Genomic DNA, 6,616 nt, shown 5'->3' on the forward strand with positions numbered 1-6,616 from the left:
GTCACATTGCCACTTCCCTCTTCATTTGCTTCTTCACTTTCTTCTTCTTCACCTTGCTCATCATATTGCTCACCATCCTCTTCTCCTTCTTCACTTGCTTCCTCAGCAATGTTATCATCAACTTCTTCATTACCAACAACCTCATTGTCACCCGAAACGACCCTAGATGCACCCGGAAATAGGACTTCTCTATCCGCCCAACTAGGTAAAGGACATGATGGATCAAGTAGTCCTTGCCTAGCTAAGTGTAGGAGGGGTTGATATTGAGCCAAGTATGCATTTTTCCGATCCTCAAAGGCTTGCTTATGCATTGCTTGCATGAGAAGAGTCAAATAATCATTTCTTGCTTCAACACCTTCCGGCTTGAACTCTTGGTACTCAAAAGGGTAAGGTGGTGTGACAATGGAAGAGGAGGGCATTTCAAGTTCACCCTTTTATTGTCGGATAATATACTCGGCCTCTTTTGAAAGGGGAAGTAGATAATTGGTCCGGTGGACGCTTAGACGACAAATCTTTGAAGGCAAAGTAAACGATCTAGCCTCACTAGTGAGCCATCCATACTCGGTGTCAAGAGGATTATGGGCAACCCACTTGTACTTGTGTATCATAGTATGCATATCAACAAGATGACCACCCTCCTTTGCTTTATACTTGTTATCCTTGTTGAAGTTAGGATCAAAGTATTTAGCTAGGATAATGACTAGGCCGCCATTGATAATAACGGTAGTGCCTTTCTTCCCACAATCAATGTTGAGCCATCTATCTACCAAAAGCCTTAAAGAGTTGAAAGGCTTGGTGTGGACTCTTCCAATGTTCAAAGCCGATTCAAGAAGAATAAAATCAAGTTTGGTGAAATGGTTGGTATCTTTCCTTGCAATAATGGTGTTTCCTATGACCTTGTGCCATACCCTTATGCCCGGATGGTGGACTAAAAGAGCACGACTTGCATGAAAATCCTCAAATTTCCTTCCGGAAATTGCCTCCCAAAGAGGGTCGGGGTCATACTTTCCATAATTCTTAAAATAACTCGGTTCATCACTAAGACCCAAAATTTCACCCAATTTCCTAAAGGAAATGCGTCTACTAACATTAGCTAGACGAAACTCGAGGTTCTCCCTAGTCTCAACTTTGGTGACTTTCAAAGAACTCAAAAATTCCAAGGTAAGGGAGGGGTATGTCAATTCTTTTGATTCAAACAATTTCTCCAACCCCATTGCTTTGAAAAAGGCTCTAGTTTGCTCAAGAACACCCAATTTTTCTAAGGTATCTTCACAAATAAACTTGGTGGATTGAAATGATTTCCTAGCAAACTTGGCAAAAGTATCTCTATGGGTTTCGGAAATAAAAGTTACCTCCGGATAATGCAAAAGTTGATCAATTTCCGGAGTAGAAGATGTTGTTGCTCCCATAGAAGGTTGTTGTTGTTGTTGCACTTCCAAGTTTGGGGTTGCTACCACCATAGCCAATGCTTTCTTTCCTTGAAGAGCCTTTTGCCTTTGTGAAAGTGTCTTAGCCTTTGGTGCCTTTGTTGCTCCCTTAGTCCTTGCCATTGATGAATTAACCAAGAAAAGAATGAAAAATCTTCAATTTGTAGTATACCCAAATCGATTTAAAGGTGAAAGTCTTTGCCTTTATGAATTCTAAAATCGACTCAAATGTTGAAGATTTTGTTCTTGGTTTTGATTTTTATTGAAAAAGGAGTGATTGATTTGTTGTTAAAAGGATGATTTGATTTGATTTTGGTGAATGTAGTTGAGGAATTTTGTTTTTGTGATGGAGAGGATGAGGGTTTTGATGTTTTTGAGTAGTGTTATGAATGAATGAATGAATGAATGAATGAATGAATGAATGAATGAATGAATGAATGAATGAAGGTAGGAGGGGTTTTATAAAGCCCGAAAAAAATTCGAACTGCAGGCGCAATCCGTGCGGTTTCTGCTCAAGACGGGCGGATTCTGCACTTTCTGGGTTGGCAAAAACTCGCCTAAAGACGGGCGTCTTTAAGAGAAGATGCTCGGATTCGCTGACACGGGACGGGCGGATTCTTCAGAAGACGGACGGATTTCAGTCCAGGAATTTTTCTTGTTTTCCTCAGCAGAGAAGACGGGCGTCTTCCTCACAAGACGGGCGGATTTTCAGAGACGAGCGGATTGCTATTCAGGACGCCCGGATTCTCTCACAGTCAAAAATCTTTCAAAAATTCAGCTCATAGGGACGTGCGTCTTGTACCCAATACGCTCGGATTGTCTGTAGACGGGCGGATTCTCCTGAATCCGCTCGGGTTCGGCCCCTTTGTACCCGGATTCGGTTCTATCCGTGTACAATGCATATCCCTTATCATTCTCCCATTCTTCTTTATATCTTGTGTTCTTCATTGTGGGGGCGCTACTAAGGCATGGATAGCCTAGGCAATTGCTATCCCCACACTAAGCAAGAGCACTACACATTAATTGAAATTATTAGTCCCTCCCTCACTTCTCTCAAACATGACAATTATCTTGATCAAAGTAAATAAAAATCCAAAGATGACAAAAATGCAATATAAGAATTGAAATGCGAGTTAGGGAGTTAGAAATATTTACAAACGGTGGTTTAGGGAGGACTCTACCAAACTCTCATTCTTGATGAGATGTCAATGGGGCATGTTCAAGGTGTTGTTGATGTTGCTCAACACCTTGAAAAAGTAATCGAAAGCTTGTTCATTATTGTTATAGAGCTCTTCAATAGACTTTGGCCCTTGTTGTCAGTCGTGATCGATGGCATTACCAATGTAGGGATTAAAAATCCCTTCAAATTCGTTGTCCCAAAGACCACAAACTTCATTAAGTTGATCATTGAAAATCTCTTGATTTGATGGAGACAACTCTCCCAAATTCCTCTCTTGGCCAATGAGGCCATCTTCTTCTTCTTTGATTGATTTTGATGAGCTTTGCAAGCTCTCCTTGTCACAATTCACTTGCTCTTTGAATGGAGCATCTTCAATTTTCTTCTTCCATTGGAGTTCCGATTTCTTCCTCTCATCCTTTCGGCTATAATGATCAATCATGAAACACGGTTCATGCAAACGAGGAGCTCTCATAGTCATGTCAAGATTAAAGGTTATGCTTTCATCTCCTACTTCTAGAGTGAGCTCACCATGTTTCACATCAATCACCGCACCCGCGGTGTGTAGGAAAGGTCTTCCTAGAATGATTGGAATGTTGGAATCTTCCTCCATATCAACAATGACAAAGTCCACCGGGATGAAAAACTTCCCAATTCACACGGGGACATCTTCCCATATCCCTAATGGTGTCTTCGTCGATCTATCGGCCATTTGGAGTGTGATGTTGGTGCATTTAAGCTCTCCCATCCCCAACCTTTTACTCACCGTGTACGGCATAACACTCACACTAGCCCCTAGATCACATAGGGCTTTGTTGATCGTTGAGTCGCCAATGGTACACGGTATCGAGAAGCTTCCCGGATCCTTTAGTTTTGGAGGTGAACTCCCTTGAAGTATTGCACTACTCACCTTAGTGAAGGCGATAGTCTCAAGTTTCCGGATTGACTTCTTCTTTGTGAGGATATCTTTCATGTATTTCGCATAGGCCGGCACGTGATTTATTAATTCCGTGAAAGGAATTGAGACTTCCAAATTCTTCACAATTTCCATGAACTTTCCAAGTTGGTCATCAAATTTGGGCTTGGCTTGACGACTTGGAAAAGGAGTCTAGTCACAATGGGCTCCTTCTCCTTGACCTTGTCTTCATTTTTCTTTGAAATTTCTTCTTTTGATGATTCTCCATCTTTGGAGTTTTGGACAATTTCTTCCTTATCACTAGCTTCCACAACTTCATCCTCAACTTGCTTCTTCGGTGCTTCATACCTTGTACCACTTCTCAAGTGAATGGCACTAACCGTTTCATGTCTTGAGGGATTACTTTGTGGTGGTAATTGCCCCTTTTGTCTTTGTGAGCTTGAAGATACTAGTTGAGTCAATTGTGTTTCCAACATCTTGGTGTGAGCTAGAATGTTGTTGATGGTGGTTTCCTTTGCTTGACTATCTTTTTGCATTTGAGTGAAAAATTCTTGTTGATTCTTTTGCATTTGGAGGACCGCTTTTTGGACATCAAAACCTTGGTCATTTTGGTGACTGTATGGATTTTGATTTTGGTAACCTTGGTTTTGATTGTAAAAGGGTCTTTGATTTTGGTTTCTCATGGGTGGTGGAGTGTATGTTGTTTGAGGGTTTTGAACATTTTGGCTTTTGTATGAGAGATTTGGGTGAAACTTGGTGTTTTTATTGTAATAGTTGGAATAAGGGGTACCACTCTTGTATGCTTGGAAAGCATTCACTTGTTCATTTGTTCCCCTACATTCACTTTGGTCATGTCCCAAAGTTCCACAATTCTCACATATCCCACTTGGGATTGATGAGGATGCCGTCATGGCATTAACATGATGCTTTGGTGATTTTGAGACTTCTTCAAGTCTAGCCATAGCTTTTTCAAACTTCAAATTGATTGTGTCAATATGAGCACTAAGTTGAGCACCCAATTGAGTAACGGAGTCCACTACATGCTTTCCTCCTCTAGTAGCCTTGCGAGGTCTACTATATTGTGAGTTATGGACCGCCATTTCCTCAATTTTGTTCCATGTTTGATTTTCATCAACTTCGGTGAACATTCCATTTGATCCCATGTTGAGAATGTTCCTTGAATCTTCATATAAACCGTTCCAAAATTATTGTACCAAGAACCATCCGCTAAGTCCATGGTGAGGACATGAGCGACAAATTCCCTTGAACCGCTCCCAAGCTTCATACAAAGATTCTTCATCCCTTTGCTTAAAACCCGTAATTTGAGCTCTTAGCATGTTAGTCTTTTCCGGTGGGTAGAATTTTTTGTAGAAAGCTAGAGCCAACTTCTTCCAAGAATCTATTCCGAGAGTGGCCTTGTCAAGGCCCTTCAATCATTGTTTCGCGGTGCCGATTAGAGAAAAAGGAAATAAGACCCATCGAATTTGGTCTTGAGTCACACCGGTTTGAGAGATTGCATCACAATAGTCGCAAAAGGTTTCCATATGAGAATGAGGGTCTTCACTAGGCATCCCCCCAAATTGGCTCCTTTCGACTAATTGGATAAAGGCGGATTTGGCAATAAAATTTCCGATTAGATGTTGTGGTGTAGGAGTACCATTGGGTAGGTTCTCCTCGGTGGGTACGGAATGTGACGAGAATTTAGGCATTGTAGGTTGATTTTGTGGGGTATTGTGTAATGGGTTCTCCTCTCCTTCTATTGCGAAAGGGTTGATAAACTCAATAGTTGGTTGAACAATCTCACTAATACCTCTCAAATTCCTCCTAGAAAATCTCCTATTGTTCGTTAAGGTTCTTTCAATTTCACGGTCAAAAGGTAACAAATCACCTTGTGACCTCCTAGACATGCAAAATATCAAACAACTCGAAAACAATTAGAACAAACCTTGAGGAGTTTTACTTCCCCAAGGCGAAGAAAGACACAACTAATAACAATAAAAGGAAATCTAAATCAAGTAAACACCGTCCCCGGCAACGGCGCCAGTTTTTTATCGGTCCGTTTCGTGTTCACAATTTAAGGTGTGGTCGTTGGGTCACGTCCGAATCAAAACACAATTTATAGCTTCACAAACAACTCTACAATTAGTAAAGAGGCAAGTAAAGGTAGGATCCCAAGGGACGGGTATTGAAATGAGATTTCTATTGCAACTAGTGGTGTCTTAGGGGTGTCACAAATTGGGTTGATGTAGAAGGTCACTAAACTAAAATATCAATAGAAATAAACAAGCAAGATGAATTAAAGAGTTGTAAACAATTGATTAAAAAGCACAAGGGTGTCATGGGGTCATATAGGGGAATCATGGGAATTGATCATACAAACATGTTCTCAAATTATAAGCAAGCAATTACTGTTGTGATGGATTGAGTTGGGTTATATCTTACAATCCTAGGAATGTTTGGGTACCGGAGCCGAATCGATTAGATTGTACAACACCTACAAGTCGACTTAGTCTTCCCTACTCAACAACATGCATGGTCTAATGAGATTCGAGTTGGGTTATGTCTTACATATCTCATTGAAAAGATAGGAGATGGTGGTAAATGCAAGGATTCATAGGCTTAGCATTTCATCAAATATAACATGTGCATGAGTTGAGATCAAAACAAGCAAGCAAATAAAACATGAAAGCATATTAATTTAAGCATGAATCATTCCCCATGTTGGTTTCCCCTAATCACCCATTAACCCTAGCTAAGAGACTACTCACTCATTATCATGTTGATCATGCTAGCAAGGTTGTCAATCATACCAACAAAATAAAACATGATGAATAAATGAAAGTAATTAACAATAATTAAAAAGGGATTAAGAGAATTATACCTACTAATGATTCCAATAATAAAGCAAAGATAAAAGAAGTACTTGATGCTTGATTGAGAGGTTGTCAATCTCCCAATAATAACCCAAATAATCTTCAATTACCCAAAACAAAGGATGAACAAAATAGAGATTAAGGAAATGAAACTTGTATTATAACTTGATTAATTGTTGATTACAAAATTAAAGAGAGATTTGATTGGTATTAACTACTCTAA

The 6,616-nt window shown here is 40.0% G+C and overlaps 1 non-coding gene across 1 annotated transcript; it reads left to right on the top strand.

The window, feature by feature from the left end:
* Positions 1–4,750: 4,750 nt before the first annotated feature.
* On the top strand, positions 4,751–4,857 carry LOC141625881 (small nucleolar RNA R71). Its single transcript, XR_012535627.1, has one exon. It is a non-coding gene; the product is annotated as a small nucleolar RNA R71 (small nucleolar RNA).
* The last annotated feature ends 1,759 nt before the right edge of the window (positions 4,858–6,616 follow it).

This window comes from Silene latifolia, chromosome X (genome assembly GCF_048544455.1).
Source record: "Silene latifolia isolate original U9 population chromosome X, ASM4854445v1, whole genome shotgun sequence".
In the NCBI taxonomy this organism is placed as follows: Eukaryota; Viridiplantae; Streptophyta; class Magnoliopsida; order Caryophyllales; family Caryophyllaceae; genus Silene; species Silene latifolia.